The sequence below is a fragment of the Scyliorhinus canicula genome, chromosome 27 (assembly GCF_902713615.1).
Source record: "Scyliorhinus canicula chromosome 27, sScyCan1.1, whole genome shotgun sequence".
Classification (NCBI taxonomy): domain Eukaryota; kingdom Metazoa; phylum Chordata; class Chondrichthyes; order Carcharhiniformes; family Scyliorhinidae; genus Scyliorhinus; species Scyliorhinus canicula.
In genome coordinates this window covers 14,594,056-14,613,835 of record NC_052172.1, presented here as the reverse complement: position 1 = coordinate 14,613,835, position 19,780 = coordinate 14,594,056, and the positions used below count along the sequence as shown (strand labels likewise).

The 19,780-nt window shown below is 45.8% G+C and overlaps 1 protein-coding gene across 1 annotated transcript in view; it reads right to left on the bottom strand.

Annotated features, from left to right (window-relative positions):
• LOC119957709 (RNA-binding protein Nova-1-like) overlaps positions 1-19,780 on the bottom strand; it is a 162,354-nt gene that overhangs the window by 12,501 nt on the left and 130,073 nt on the right. The gene's annotated exons all lie outside the window — the stretch shown is intronic.

Sequence of the window (19,780 nt, the reverse complement as noted above, 5' to 3'; positions counted from 1 at the left end):
GCATTATAGGAAGGATGTGGAAGCTTTGGAACGGGTGCAGAGGAGATTTATCAGGATGTTGCCTGGTATGGAGGGAAGATCTTATGAGGAAAGGCTGAGGGACTTGAGGCTGTTTTCATTAGAGAGAAGAAGGTTAAGAGGTGACTTAATTGAGGCATACAAGATGATCAGAGGATTAGATAGGGTGGACAGTGAGAGCCTTTTTCCTCGGATGGTGATGTCTAGCACGAGGGGACATAGCTTTAAATTGAGGGAAGATAGATACAGGACAGATGTCAGAGGTAGGTTCTTTACTCAGAGAGTAGTAAGAGCGTGGAATGCCCTGCCTACAACAGTAGTGGACTCGCCAACATTAAGGGCATTTAAATGGTCATTGGATAGACATATGGACAATAAGGGAATAGTGTAGATGGGCTTTAGAGGGTTTTCACAGGTCGGCGCAACATCGAGGGCCGAAGGGCCTGTACTGAGCAGTAATGTTCTATGTTCAAGGGCATTCAGGGCTGGGCAACAAATGTTGGCCTTGTCAACAATCGCCGCAAAAAAAAAAAAACGACTTCCAAACTTTGGGGTAAGGTAACGAGCTGGAGATGGTGCACACGGCGAGGACACGGGAGGAAGCTGGTGAAGATCAAGGCAGGGATGGAAATGGCTGGAAGAGAAGGGCTGGCCGGAGATCCGGGGGACACCCTGGCAAAGGTGAATGATAGAACTTACAGTGCAGAAGGAGGCCGTTCGGCCTATCGAGTCTGCACCGGCCCCTGGAAAGAGCACCCATGTGAACCCGCATCAGAAGATCGACAGCATGGGAAAGAAAGGAAGGGATGGCTTTACTATGGGAAATGAAACGGCAATCAGGGAAGTCAATTGTATTCTTGACTCTGACAGATTTTAATCTCATTTGCTGTGACTCTTACTGTGCAGCCTGGAACCCGATCGCTCCATTGGCAGTCAATTTATTTACCATTGCGGGCCTGTCAAACATCTCCTCTGTCTGCTGGGCCCGTGTAAAAGGTTGTCGGGAGTGTTCAGACACTGTCAACATCAATATCCACAGCGCCTCTATCTCCGTCTGGCCCCCCGATGTACCAGTGCTTGTAAATAATTCATTAGCCACCCTTGGTTCAACCTGGGTCAGGTTACAGGCAGTGCGAGCAAACTAGAAGCAGGGAACGGGGTCAGAGGGGGAGAGAGAGAGAGAGAGACAGAGAGAGACACACACAGCCTGCGAGAGGGGAAAGAAATAAGGGAAGGAGGCCGTGGAGGAAAGTGAGGACAGGGTGGAAAGGGAGGGAGGCAGAAGCTAAAGGCTGAGCCAAATGAAAAAGGCAGGAGGGGATTTCACGGTCAAGGTGATGAGAGGGCAAGGCACCACAGTTGAGAAAGAGGTCATCAGTACAGAGGGATCTGGGTGTCCTCGTGCATGACTAACAAAAGGTTAGCAAGCAGGTTCAGCAACTAATTAGGAAGCCATTGCAAGGGGAAAGGCGGTGCGGTGGCACAGTGGTTAGCACAGTTGCTTCACAGCGGCAGGGGACCCAGGTTCAATTCCGGCCTCGGGTCACTGTGCGGAGTCTGTACGTTCTCCCCTGTGTGCGTGGGTTTCCTCCGGGTGCTCCGGTTCCCTCCCACAGTCCAAAGATGTGCGGGTTAGGTGAGGATAGGGCAGGAGAGCACGCCTAGGCAGGGTGCTCTTTCAGAGGGTCGGTGCAGACTCGATGGGCTGAATGGCCTCCTTCTGCGCTGGAGAAATTCTATGGTTGTATGGTGTGTGTGTGTTGGGAAAGGGACCTCGATGTTAAAACTGGATAAGGACTTACTGTGATGCCTCAGTCGTCAAATAGTCACAGATAAGACAACTATGGGAACAAAAACAAGGTACTGAAGGTGACAGCACGTTCTGAGGCAGTAGACCCGCACCATTCAATCCCAAACTGCTTTAGTGCCGCCAACTTGTGAGGTGCAATCACTGTTGCAATGCAGGAAATGTGGCAGTCATTTTGAGCACAGCAAGATCCCACACATAATAAGCTAACCAGAGGAGGGATATGTCTGGTTTGGAAGGAGTTCAGGGAAGGTCCACCATGATGATTCCTGGGATGGAGGGGTCATTTAGGACGAAGCTTTCAACGGATAGGGCCTACACTCGTTGGAGTTTAGACAAACGATCTCAGAAGGCGATCTTATTTAAAGGGGCAGGAAAGTGGACTTGAGACTACAATCAGATTAGTGATGGTCTTTTCGATTGGCAGAGCAGGCTCGAGGGGCTGAATGGCCTCCTCCTGCTTCTATTCCTTATGCGCTCATATAAATCACAGGAAGAAGAGACAGAAAAAGAACCACGGGCGCACAAATTTATTAATGAAATGTGAAGTCGGGAATATGAAAGACAATTTCATCACAAGGAGAAGGTAACTCAGTGGATCGCACACTCCGCGGGGTGGGTAAACTCATCGGTATCACAGTTATCCAGCTCTCCCTTGAGACTTTCCCCTGCCTTTATGAGCAGCTTTCATCTTCAGGCTGAACCACATGCAACAATCTGCTCTGAAAACCCAGCACACATTTTGACAGATGAGAAAAATTGCTCATCAAAAGCAATCACTGGGATCACACTGACCCATTAACCCATTCATCACTGGGATCACACTGACACATTAACCCATTCATCACTGGGATCACACTGACACATTAACCCATTCATCACTGGGATCACACTGACCCATTAACCCATTCATCACTGGGATCACACTGACCCATTAACCCATTCATCACTCAGATCGCACTGACCCATTAACCCATTCATCACTGGGATCACACTGACACATTAACCCATTCATCACTGAGATCACACTGACCCATTAACCCATTCATCATTGAGATCACACTGACACATTAACCCATTCATCACTCAGATCGCACTGACCCATTAACCCATTCATCACTGGGATCACACTGACACATTAACCCATTCATCACTGGGGTCACACTGACCCATTAACCCATTCATCACTCAGATCGCACTGACCCATTAACCCATTCATCACTGGGATCACACTGACCCATTAACCCATTCATCACTGGGATCACACTGACCCATTAACCCATTCATCACTGGGATCACACTGACCCATTAACCCATTCATCACTGGGATCACACTGACCCATTAACCCATTCATCACTGGGATCACACTGACACATTAACCCATTCATCACTGGGATCACACTGAAAAATTAACCCATTCATTACTGGGATTGCACTGACCAATTAACCCATTCATCACTGGGATCACACTGACCGATTAACCCATTCATCACTGAGATCACACTGACACATTAACCCAGTCATCACTGGGATCACACTGACCCATTAACCCATTCATCACTGGGATCACACTGACCCATTAACCCATTCATCACTGAGATCACACATACACATTAACCCATTCATCATTGAGATCACACTGACCCATTAACCCATTCATCACTGGGATCACACTGACACATTAACCCATTCATCACTGGGATCACACTGACACATTAACCCATTCATCACTGGGATCACACTGACCCATTAACCCATTCATCACTGGGATGACACTGATCCATTAACCCATTCATCACTGGGATCACACTGACCCATTAACCCATTCATCACTGAGATCACACGGACACATTAACCCATTCATCACTGGGATCACACTGACACATTAACCCATTCATCACTGAGATCACATTGACCCATTAACCCATTCTTAACTGGTATCACACTGACCCATTAACCCATTCATAACTGGGATCACACTGACCCATTAACCCATTCATCACTGAGATCACACTGACACATTAACCCATTCATCACTGGGATCTCACTGACACATTAACCCATTCATCACTGAGATCACATTGACCCATTAACCCATTCTTAACTGGTATCACACTGACACATTAACCCATTCATCACTGAGATCACATTGACCCATTAACCCATTCATCACTGAGATCACACTGACCCATTAACCCATTCATCACTGGGATCACACTGACACATTAACCCATTCATCACTGAGATCACATTGACCCATTAACCCATTCATCACTGAGATCACACTGACACATTAACCCATTCATCACTGAGATCACATTGACCCATTAACCCATTCATCACTGAGATCACACTGACCCATTAACCCATTCATCACTGGGATCACACTGACCCATTAACCCATTCATCACTGGGGCCTCACTGACACATTAACCCATTCATCACTGGGATCGCTGGCCCATTAACCCATTCATCACTGGGATCACACTGACCCATTAACCCATTCATCACTGGGGCCTCACTGACACATTAACCCATTCATCACTGGGATCGCTGGCCCATTAACCCATTCATCACTGGGATCACACTGACCCATTAACCCATTCATCACTGATACCACGCTGACCCATTAACCCATTCATCGCTGATATCACACTGACCCATTAACCCATTCATCACCGGTATCACACTGACCCATTAACCCATTCATCACTGGGATCACACTGACCCATTAACCCATTCATCACAGGGATCACACTGACCCATTAACCCATTCATCACTGGGATCACACTGACCCATTAACCCATTCATCACTGGGATCACACTGACCCATTAACCCATTCATCACTGGGATCACACTGACCCATTAACCCATTCATCACAGGGATCACACTGACCCATTAACCCATTCATCACCGGTATCACACTGACCCATTAACCCATTCATCACTGGCATCACACTGACACATTAACCCATTCATCACTGGGATCACACTGACCCATTAACCCATTCATAACTGGGATCACACTGAAAAATTAACCCATTCATTACTGGGATCACACTGACCCATTAACGCATTCATCACTGGGATCACACTGACCGATTAACCCATTCATCACTGAGATCACACTGACTCATTAACCCATTCATCACTGGGATCACACTGACACATTAACCCATTCATCACTGAGATCACACTGACCCATTAACCCATTCATCACTGGGGCCTCACTGACACATTAACCCATTCATCACTGAGATCACACTGACCCATTAACCCATTCATCACTGGGATCACACTGACATATTAACCCATTCATCACTGGGGCCTCACTGACATATTAACCCATTCATCACTGGGATCACACTGACCCATTAACCCATTCATCACTGGGGCCTCACTGACACATTAACCCATTCATCACTGGGATCGCTGGCCCATTAACCCATTCATCGCTGATATCACACTGACCCATTAACCCATTCATCGCTGATATCACACTGACCCATTAACCCATTCATCACCGGTATCACACTGACCCATTAACCCATTCATCACTGGGATCACACTGACCCATTAACCCATTCATCACTGGGATCACACTGACCCATTAACGCATTCATAACTGGGATCACACTGACCCATTAACCCATTCATCACTGGGATCTCACTGACACATTATCCCATTCATCACTGGGATCACACTGACCCATTAACCCATTCATAACTGGGATCACACTGAAAAATTAACCCATTCATTACTGGGATCACACTGACCCATTAACGCATTCATCACTGGGATCACACTGACCGATTAACCCATTCATCACTGAGATCACACTGACTCATTAACCCATTCATCACTGGGATCACACTGACACATTAACCCATTCATCACTGAGATCACACTGACCCATTAACCCATTCATCACTGGGGCCTCACTGACACATTAACCCATTCATCACTGAGATCACACTGACCCATTAACCCATTCATCACTGGGATCACACTGACATATTAACCCATTCATCACTGGGGCCTCACTGACATATTAACCCATTCATCACTGGGATCACACTGACCCATTAACCCATTCATCACTGGGGCCTCACTGACACATTAACCCATTCATCACTGGGATCGCTGGCCCATTAACCCATTCATCGCTGATATCACACTGACCCATTAACCCATTCATCGCTGATATCACACTGACCCATTAACCCATTCATCACCGGTATCACACTGACCCATTAACCCATTCATCACTGGGATCACACTGACCCATTAACCCATTCATCACTGGGATCACACTGACCCATTAACGCATTCATAACTGGGATCACACTGACCCATTAACCCATTCATCACTGGGATCTCACTGACACATTATCCCATTCATCACTGGGATCACACTGACCCATTAACCCATTCATCACTGGGATCACACTGACATATTAACCCATTCATCACTGAGATCACACTGACCCATTAACCCATTCATCACTGGGATCACACTGACACATTAACCCATTCATCACTGGGGCCTCACTGACACATTAACCCATTCATCACTGAGATCACACTGACACATTAACCCATTGATCGCTGGGATTGCTGGCCCATTAACCCATTCATCACTGGGATCACACTGACCCATTAACCCATTCATCACTGGGGCCTCACTGACACATTAACCCATTCATCACTGGGATCACACTGACCCATTAACCCATTCATCACTGGGATCACACTGACCCATTAACCCATTCATCGCTGATATCACACTGACCTATTAACCCATTCATTACTGGGATCACACTGACCCATTAACGCATTTATCGCTGGGATCACACTGACACATTAACCCATTCATCGCTGGGATCACACTGACACATTAACCCATTCATCACTGGGATCACACTGACCCATTAACCCATTCATCACTGGGATCACACTGACACATTAACCCATTCATCACTGGGATCACACTGACACATTAACCCATTCATCACTGGGGTCACACTGACCCATTAACCCATTCATCACTGGGGCCTCACTGACACATTAACCCATTCATCACTGGGATCACACTGACACATTAACCCATTCATCACTGAGATCACATTGACCCATTAACCCATTCATCACTGAGATCACACTGACCCATTAACCCATTCATCACTGGGATCACACTGACCCATTAACCCATTCATCACTGGGGCCTCACTGACACATTAACCCATTCATCACTGGGATCGCTGGCCCATTAACCCATTCATCACTGGGATCACACTGACCCATTAACCCATTCATCACTGGGGCCTCACTGACACATTAACCCATTCATCACTGGGATCGCTGGCCCATTAACCCATTCATCACTGGGATCACACTGACCCATTAACCCATTCATCACTGATATCACGCTGACCCATTAACCCATTCATCGCTGATATCACACTGACCCATTAACCCATTCATCACCGGTATCACACTGACCCATTAACCCATTCATCACTGGGATCACACTGACCCATTAACCCATTCATCACAGGGATCACACTGACCCATTAACCCATTCATCACTGGGATCACACTGACCCATTAACCCATTCATCACTGGGATCACACTGACCCATTAACCCATTCATCACTGGGATCACACTGACCCATTAACCCATTCATCACAGGGATCACACTGACCCATTAACCCATTCATCACCGGTATCACACTGACCCATTAACCCATTCATCACTGGCATCACACTGACACATTAACCCATTCATCACTGGGATCACACTGACCCATTAACCCATTCATAACTGGGATCACACTGAAAAATTAACCCATTCATTACTGGGATCACACTGACCCATTAACGCATTCATCACTGGGATCACACTGACCGATTAACCCATTCATCACTGAGATCACACTGACTCATTAACCCATTCATCACTGGGATCACACTGACACATTAACCCATTCATCACTGAGATCACACTGACCCATTAACCCATTCATCACTGGGGCATCACTGACACATTAACCCATTCATCACTGAGATCACACTGACCCATTAACCCATTCATCACTGGGATCACACTGACATATTAACCCATTCATCACTGGGGCCTCACTGACATATTAACCCATTCATCACTGGGATCACACTGACCCATTAACCCATTCATCACTGGGGCCTCACTGACACATTAACCCATTCATCACTGGGATCGCTGGCCCATTAACCCATTCATCGCTGATATCACACTGACCCATTAACCCATTCATCGCTGATATCACACTGACCCATTAACCCATTCATCACCGGTATCACACTGACCCATTAACCCATTCATCACTGGGATCACACTGACCCATTAACCCATTCATCACTGGGATCACACTGACCCATTAACGCATTCATAACTGGGATCACACTGACCCATTAACCCATTCATCACTGGGATCTCACTGACACATTATCCCATTCATCACTGGGATCACACTGACCCATTAACCCATTCATAACTGGGATCACACTGAAAAATTAACCCATTCATTACTGGGATCACACTGACCCATTAACGCATTCATCACTGGGATCACACTGACCGATTAACCCATTCATCACTGAGATCACACTGACTCATTAACCCATTCATCACTGGGATCACACTGACACATTAACCCATTCATCACTGAGATCACACTGACCCATTAACCCATTCATCACTGGGGCCTCACTGACACATTAACCCATTCATCACTGAGATCACACTGACCCATTAACCCATTCATCACTGGGATCACACTGACATATTAACCCATTCATCACTGGGGCCTCACTGACATATTAACCCATTCATCACTGGGATCACACTGACCCATTAACCCATTCATCACTGGGGCCTCACTGACACATTAACCCATTCATCACTGGGATCGCTGGCCCATTAACCCATTCATCGCTGATATCACACTGACCCATTAACCCATTCATCGCTGATATCACACTGACCCATTAACCCATTCATCACCGGTATCACACTGACCCATTAACCCATTCATCACTGGGATCACACTGACCCATTAACCCATTCATCACTGGGATCACACTGACCCATTAACGCATTCATAACTGGGATCACACTGACCCATTAACCCATTCATCACTGGGATCTCACTGACACATTATCCCATTCATCACTGGGATCACACTGACCCATTAACCCATTCATCACTGGGATCACACTGACATATTAACCCATTCATCACTGAGATCACACTGAGCCATTAACCCATTCATCACTGGGATCACACTGACACATTAACCCATTCATCACTGGGGCCTCACTGACACATTAACCCATTCATCACTGAGATCACACTGACACATTAACCCATTGATCGCTGGGATTGCTGGCCCATTAACCCATTCATCACTGGGATCACACTGACCCATTAACCCATTCATCACTGGGGCCTCACTGACACATTAACCCATTCATCACTGGGATCACACTGACCCATTAACCCATTCATCACTGGGATCACACTGACCCATTAACCCATTCATCGCTGATATCACACTGACCTATTAACCCATTCATTACTGGGATCACACTGACCCATTAACGCATTTATCGCTGGGATCACACTGACACATTAACCCATTCATCGCTGGGATCACACTGACACATTAACCCATTCATCACTGGGATCACACTGACCCATTAACCCATTCATCACTGGGATCACACTGACACATTAACCCATTCATCACTGGGATCACACTGACACATTAACCCATTCATCACTGGGGTCACACTGACCCATTAACCCATTCATCACTGAGATCACACTGACCAATTAACCCATTCATCACTGAGATCACACTGACACATTAACCCATTCATCACTGGGATCACACTGACCAATTAACCCATTCATAACTGGGATCACACTGACCCATTAACCCATTCATCACTCAGATCACACTGACCCATTAACCCATTCATAACTGGGATCACACTGACCCATTAAGCCATTCAGCACTGGGATCACACTGACACATTAACCCATTCATCACTGATATCACACTGAAAAATTAACCCATTCATTACTGGGACCACACTGACCCATTAACCCATTCATCACTGGGATCACACTGACTGATTAACCCATTCATCACTGAGATCACACTGACACATAAACCCATTCATTACTGGGATCACACTGACACATTAACCCATTCATCACTGAGATCACATTGACCCATTAACCCATTCATCACTGAGATCACACTGACCCATTAACCCATTCATCACTGGGATCACACTGACATATTAACCCATTCATCACTGGGGCCTCACTGACAGATTAACCCATTCATCACTGGGATCACACTGACCCATTAACCAATTCATCACTGGGGCCTCACTGACCCATTAACCCATTCATCACAGGGATCGCTGGCCCATTAACCCATTCATCACTGGGATCACACTGACCCATTAACCCATTCATCACTGATATCACACTGACCCATTAACGCATTCATCACTGATATCACACTGACACATTAACCCATTCATCACTGGGATCACACTGACACATTAATCCATTCATCACTGGGATCACACTGACCCATTAACCCATTCATCACTGGGATCACACTGACCCATTAACCCATTCATCACTGGGTTCACACTGACCCATTAACCCATTCATCGCTGATATCACACTGACCCATTAACCCATTCAATACTGGGATCACACTGACCCATTAACGCATTCATCGCTGGGATCACACTGACTGATTAACCCATTCATCACTGGGATCACACTGACCCATTAACCCATTCATCACTGGGATCACACTGACCCATTAACCCATTCATCACTGGGGCCTCACTGACACATTAACCCATTCATCACTGGGATCACACTGACCCATTAACCCATTCATCACTCAGATCACACTGACCCATTAACCCATTCATAACTGGGATCACACTGACCCATTAAGCCATTCATCACTGGGATCACACTGATACATTAACCCATTCATCACTGATATCACACTGAAAAATTAACCCATTCATTACTGGGACCACACTGACCCATTAACCCATTCATCACTGGGATCACACTGACTGATTAACCCATTCATCACTGAGATCACACTGACACATAAACCCATTCATTACTGGGATCACACTGACACATTAACCCATTCATCACTGAGATCACATTGACCCATTAACCCATTCATCACTGAGATCACACTGACCCATTAACCCATTCATCACTGGGATCACACTGACATATTAACCCATTCATCACTGGGGCCTCACTGACAGATTAACCCATTCATCACTGGGATCACACTGACCCATTAACCAATTCATCACTGGGGCCTCACTGACCCATTAACCCATTCATCACAGGGATCGCTGGCCCATTAACCCATTCATCACTGGGATCACACTGACCCATTAACCCATTCATCACTGATATCACACTGACCCATTAACGCATTCATCACTGATATCACACTGACACATTAACCCATTCATCACTGGGATCACACTGACACATTAATCCATTCATCACTGGGATCACACTGACCCATTAACCCATTCATCACTGGGATCACACTGACCCATTAACCCATTCATCACTGGGTTCACACTGACCCATTAACCCATTCATCGCTGATATCACACTGACCCATTAACCCATTCAATACTGGGATCACACTGACCCATTAACGCATTCATCGCTGGGATCACACTGACACATTAACCCATTCATCACTGGGATCACACTGACCCATTAACCCATTCATCACTGGGATCACACTGACCCATTAACCCATTCATCACTGGGGCCTCACTGACACATTAACCCATTCATCACTGGGATCACACTGACCCATTAACCCATTCATCACTCAGATCACACTGACCCATTAACCCATTCATAACTGGGATCACACTGACCCATTAAGCCATTCATCACTGGGATCACACTGACACATTAACCCATTCATCACTGGGATCACACTCAAAAATTAACCCATTCATTACTGGGACCACACTGACCCATTAACCCATTCATCACTGGGATCACACTGACCGATTAACCCATTCATCACTGAGATCACACTGACACATTAACCCATTCATCACTGGGATCACACTGACTGATTAACCCATTCATTACTGAGATCACACTGACACATTAACCCATTCATCACTGGGATCACACTGACACATTAACCCATTCATCACTGAGATCACATTGACCCATTAACCCATTCATCACTGAGATCACACTGACCCATTAACCCATTCATCACTGAGATCACATTGACCCATTAACCCATTCATCACTGAGATCACACTGACACATTAACCCATTCATCACTGGGATCACACTGACCCATTAACCCATTCATCACTGGGATCACACTGACACATTAACCCATTCATCACTGGAATCACACTGACCCATTAACCCATTCATCACTGAGATCACACTGACACATTAACCCATTCATTACTGGGATCACACTGACCCATTAGCCCATTCATCGCTGGGATCACACTGACACATTAACCCATTCATCACTGAGATCACACTGACCCATTAACCCATTCATCACTGGGATCACACTGACATATTAACCCATTCATCACTGGGGCCTCACTGGCACATTAACCCATTCATCACTGAGATCACACTGACACATTAACCCATTGATCGCTGGGATTGCTGGCCCATTAACCCATTCGTCACTGGGATCACACTGATCCATTAGCCCATTCATCACTGGGATCACACTGACCCATTAACCCATTCATCACTGGATCCTCACTGACACATTAACCCATTCATCACTGGGGCCTCACTGACACATTAACCCATTCATCACTGAGATCACACTGACACATTAACCCATTCATCACTGGGATCACACTGACCCATTAAGCCATTCATTACTGGGGCCTCACTGACACATTAACCCATTCATCACTGGGATCACACTGACACATTAACCCATTCATCACTGGGATCACACTGACCCATTAACCCATTCATCACTGGGATCACACTGACCCATTAACGCATTCATAACTGGGATCACACTGACCCATTAACCCATTCATCACTGGGATCTCACTGACACATTATCCCATTCATCACTGGGATCACACTGACCCATTAACCCATTCATCACTGGGATCACACTGACATATTAACCCATTCATCACTGAGATCACACTGAGCCATTAACCCATTCATCACTGGGATCACACTGACACATTAACCCATTCATCACTGGGGCCTCACTGACACATTAACCCATTCATCACTGAGATCACACTGACACATTAACCCATTCATCACTGAGATCACACTGACCCATTAACCCATTCATCACTGGGGCCTCACTGACACATTAACCCATTCATCACTGAGATCACACTGACCCATTAACCCATTCATCACTGGGATCACACTGACATATTAACCCATTCATCACTGGGGCCTCACTGACATATTAACCCATTCATCACTGGGATCACACTGACCCATTAACCCATTCATCACTGGGGCCTCACTGACACATTAACCCATTCATCACTGGGATCGCTGGCCCATTAACCCATTCATCGCTGATATCACACTGACCCATTAACCCATTCATCGCTGATATCACACTGACCCATTAACCCATTCATCACCGGTATCACACTGACCCATTAACCCATTCATCACTGGGATCACACTGACCCATTAACCCATTCATCACTGGGATCACACTGACCCATTAACGCATTCATAACTGGGATCACACTGACCCATTAACCCATTCATCACTGGGATCTCACTGACACATTATCCCATTCATCACTGGGATCACACTGACCCATTAACCCATTCATCACTGGGATCACACTGACATATTAACCCATTCATCACTGAGATCACACTGAGCCATTAACCCATTCATCACTGGGATCACACTGACACATTAACCCATTCATCACTGGGGCCTCACTGACACATTAACCCATTCATCACTGAGATCACACTGACACATTAATCCATTCATCACTGGGATCACACTGACCCATTAACCCATTCATCACTGGGATCACACTGACCCATTAACCCATTCATCACTGGGTTCACACTGACCCATTAACCCATTCATCGCTGATATCACACTGACCCATTAACCCATTCAATACTGGGATCACACTGACCCATTAACGCATTCATCGCTGGGATCACACTGACACATTAACCCATTCATCACTGGGATCACACTGACCCATTAACCCATTCATCACTGGGATCACACTGACCCATTAACCCATTCATCACTGGGGCCTCACTGACACATTAACCCATTCATCACTGGGATCACACTGACCCATTAACCCATTCATCACTCAGATCACACTGACCCATTAACCCATTCATAACTGGGATCACACTGACCCATTAAGCCATTCATCACTGGGATCACACTGACACATTAACCCATTCATCACTGGGATCACACTCAAAAATTAACCCATTCATTACTGGGACCACACTGACCCATTAACCCATTCATCACTGGGATCACACTGACCGATTAACCCATTCATCACTGAGATCACACTGACACATTAACCCATTCATCACTGGGATCACACTGACTGATTAACCCATTCATTACTGAGATCACACTGACACATTAACCCATTCATCACTGGGATCACACTGACACATTAACCCATTCATCACTGAGATCACATTGACCCATTAACCCATTCATCACTGAGATCACACTGACCCATTAACCCATTCATCACTGAGATCACACTGACCCATTAACCCATTCATCACTGAGATCACACTGACACATTAACCCATTCATCACTGGGATCACACTGACCCATTAACCCATTCATCACTGGGATCACACTGACACATTAACCCATTCATCACTGGAATCACACTGACCCATTAACCCATTCATCACTGAGATCACACTGACACATTAACCCATTCATTACTGGGATCACACTGACCCATTAGCCCATTCATCGCTGGGATCACACTGACACATTAACCCATTCATCACTGAGATCACACTGACCCATTAACCCATTCATCACTGGGATCACACTGACATATTAACCCATTCATCACTGGGGCCTCACTGGCACATTAACCCATTCATCACTGAGATCACACTGACACATTAACCCATTGATCGCTGGGATTGCTGGCCCATTAACCCATTCGTCACTGGGATCACACTGATCCATTAGCCCATTCATCACTGGGATCACACTGACCCATTAACCCATTCATCACTGGATCCTCACTGACACATTAACCCATTCATCACTGGGGCCTCACTGACACATTAACCCATTCATCACTGAGATCACACTGACACATTAACCCATTCATCACTGGGATCACACTGACCCATTAACCCATTCATTACTGGGGCCTCACTGACACATTAACCCATTCATCACTGGGATCACACTGACACATTAACCCATTCATCACTGGGATCACACTGACCCATTAACCCATTCATCACTGGGATCACACTGACCCATTAACGCATTCATAACTGGGATCACACTGACCCATTAACCCATTCATCACTGGGATCTCACTGACACATTATCCCATTCATCACTGGGATCACACTGACCCATTAACCCATTCATCACTGGGATCACACTGACATATTAACCCATTCATCACTGAGATCACACTGAGCCATTAACCCATTCATCACTGGGATCACACTGACACATTAACCCATTCATCACTGGGGCCTCACTGACACATTAACCCATTCATCACTGAGATCACACTGACACATTAACCCATTCATCACTGAGATCACACTGACCCATTAACCCATTCATCACTGGGGCCTCACTGACACATTAACCCATTCATCACTGAGATCACACTGACCCATTAACCCATTCATCACTGGGATCACACTGACACATTAACCCATTCATCACTGGGGCCTCACTGACATATTAACCCATTCATCACTGGGATCACACTGACCCATTAACCCATTCATCACTGGGGCCTCACTGACACATTAACCCATTCATCACTGGGATCGCTGGCCCATTAACCCATTCATCGCTGATATCACACTGACCCATTAACCCATTCATCGCTGATATCACACTGACCCATTAACCCATTCATCACCGGTATCACACTGACCCATTAACCCATTCATCACTGGGATCACACTGACCCATTAACCCATTCATCACTGGGATCACACTGACCCATTAACCCATTCATCACTGGGATCACACTGACCCATTAACCCATTCATCACTGGGATCTCACTGACACATTATCCCATTCATCACTGGGATCACACTGACCCATTAACCCATTCATCACTGGGATCACACTGACATATTAACCCATTCATCACTGAGATCACACTGAGCCATTAACCCATTCATCACTGGGATCACACTGACACATTAACCCATTCATCACTGGGGCCTCACTGACACATTAACCCATTCATCACTGAGATCACACTGACACATTAACCCATTGATCGCTGGGATTGCTGGCCCATTAACCCATTCATCACTGGGATCACACTGACCCATTAACCCATTCATCACTGGGGCCTCACTGACACATTAACCCATTCATCACTGGGATCACACTGACCCATTAACCCATTCATCACTGGGATCACACTGACCCATTAACCCATTCATCGCTGATATCACACTGACCTATTAACCCATTCATTACTGGGATCACACTGACCCATTAACGCATTTATCGCTGGGATCACACTGACACATTAACCCATTCATCGCTGGGATCACACTGACACATTAACCCATTCATCACTGGGATCACACTGACCCATTAACCCATTCATCACTGGGATCACACTGACACATTAACCCATTCATCACTGGGATCACACTGACACATTAACCCATTCATCACTGGGGTCACACTGACCCATTAACCCATTCATCACTGAGATCACACTGACCAATTAACCCATTCATCACTGAGATCACACTGACACATTAACCCATTCATCACTGGGATCACACTGACCAATTAACCCATTCATAACTGGGATCACACTGACCCATTAACCCATTCATCACTCAGATCACACTGACCCATTAACCCATTCATAACTGGGATCACACTGACCCATTAAGCCATTCAGCACTGGGATCACACTGACACATTAACCCATTCATCACTGATATCACACTGAAAAATTAACCCATTCATTACTGGGACCACACTGACCCATTAACCGATTCATCACTGGGATCACACTGACTGATTAACCCATTCATCACTGAGATCACACTGACACATAAACCCATTCATTACTGGGATCACACTGACACATTAACCCATTCATCACTGAGATCACATTGACCCATTAACCCATTCATCACTGAGATCACACTGACCCATTAACCCATTCATCACTGGGATCACACTGACATATTAACCCATTCATCACTGGGGCCTCACTGACAGATTAACCCATTCATCACTGGGATCACACTGACCCATTAACCAATTCATCACTGGGGCCTCACTGACCCATTAACCCATTCATCACAGGGATCGCTGGCCCATTAACCCATTCATCACTGGGATCACACTGACCCATTAACCCATTCATCACTGATATCACACTGACCCATTAACGCATTCATCACTGATATCACACTGACACATTAACCCATTCATCACTGGGATCACACTGACACATTAATCCATTCATCACTGGGATCACACTGACCCATTAACCCATTCATCACTGGGATCACACTGACCCATTAACCCATTCATCACTGGGTTCACACTGACCCATTAACCCATTCATCGCTGATATCACACTGACCCATTAACCCATTCAATACTGGGATCACACTGACCCATTAACGCATTCATCGCTGGGATCACACTGACACATTAACCCATTCATCACTGGGATCACACTGACCCATTAACCCATTCATCACTCAGATCACACTGACCCATTAACCCATTCATAACTGGGATCACACTGACCCATTAAGCCATTCATCACTGGGATCACACTGACACATTAACCCATTCATCACTGGGATCACACTCAAAAATTAACCCATTCATTACTGGGACCACACTGACCCATTAACCCATTCATCACTGGGATCACACTGACCGATTAACCCATTCATCACTGAGATCACACTGACACATTAACCCATTCATCACTGGGATCACACTGACTGATTAACCCATTCATTACTGAGATCACACTGACACATTAACCCATTCATCACTGGGATCACACTGACACATTAACCCATTCATCACTGAGATCACATTGACCCATTAACCCATTCATCACTGAGATCACACTGACCCATTAACCCATTCATCACTGAGATCACACTGACCCATTAACCCATTCATCACTGAGATCACACTGACACATTAACCCATTCATCACTGGGATCACACTGACCCATTAACCCATTCATCACTGGGATCACACTGACACATTAACCCATTCATCACTGGGATCACACTGACCCATTAACCCATTCATCACTGAGATCACACTGACACATTAACCCATTCATTACTGGGATCACACTGACCCATTAGCCCATTCATCGCTGGGATCACACTGACACATTAACCCATTCATCACTGAGATCACACTGACCCATTAACCCATTCATCACTGGGATCACACTGACATATTAACCCATTCATCACTGGGGCCTCACTGGCACATTAACCCATTCATCACTGAGATCACACTGACACATTAACCCATTGATCGCTGGGATTGCTGGCCCATTAACCCATTCGTCACTGGGATCACACTGATCCATTAGCCCATTCATCACTGGGATCACACTGACCCATTAACCCATTCATCACTGGATCCTCACTGACACATTAACCCATTCATCACTGGGGCCTCACTGACACATTAACCCATTCATCACTGAGATCACACTGACACATTAACCCATTCATCACTGGGATCACACTGACCCATTAACCCATTCATTACTGGGGCCTCACTGACACATTAACCCATTCATCACTGGGATCACACTGACACATTAACCCATTCATCACTGGGATCACACTGACCCATTAACCCATTCATCACTGGGATCACACTGACCCATTAACCCATTCATCGCTGATATCACACTGACCTATTAACCCATTCATTACTGGGATCACACTGACCCATTAACGCATTTATCGCTGGGATCACACTGACACATTAACCCATTCATCACTGGGATCACACTGACACATTAACCCATTCATCGCTGGGATCACACTGACACATTAACCCATTCATCACTGGGATCACACTGACCCATTAACCCATTCATCACTGGGATCACACTGACACATCAACCCATTCATCACTGGGGCCTCACTGACACATTAACCCATTCATCACTGGGATCACACTGACCCATTAACCCATTCATCACTCAGATCACACTGACCCATTAACCCATTCATAACTGGGATCACACTGACCCATTAAGCCATTCAGCACTGGGATCACACTGACACATTAACCCATTCATCACTGATATCACACTGAAAAATTAACCCATTCATTACTGGGACCACACTGACCCATTAACCCATTCATCACTGGGATCACACTGACTGATTAACCCATTCATCACTGAGATCACACTGACACATTAACCCATTCATCACTCAGATCACACTGACCCATTAACCCATTCATAACTGGGATCACACTGACCCATTAACCCATTCATCACTGAGATCACATTGACCCATTAACCCATTCATCACTGAGATCAC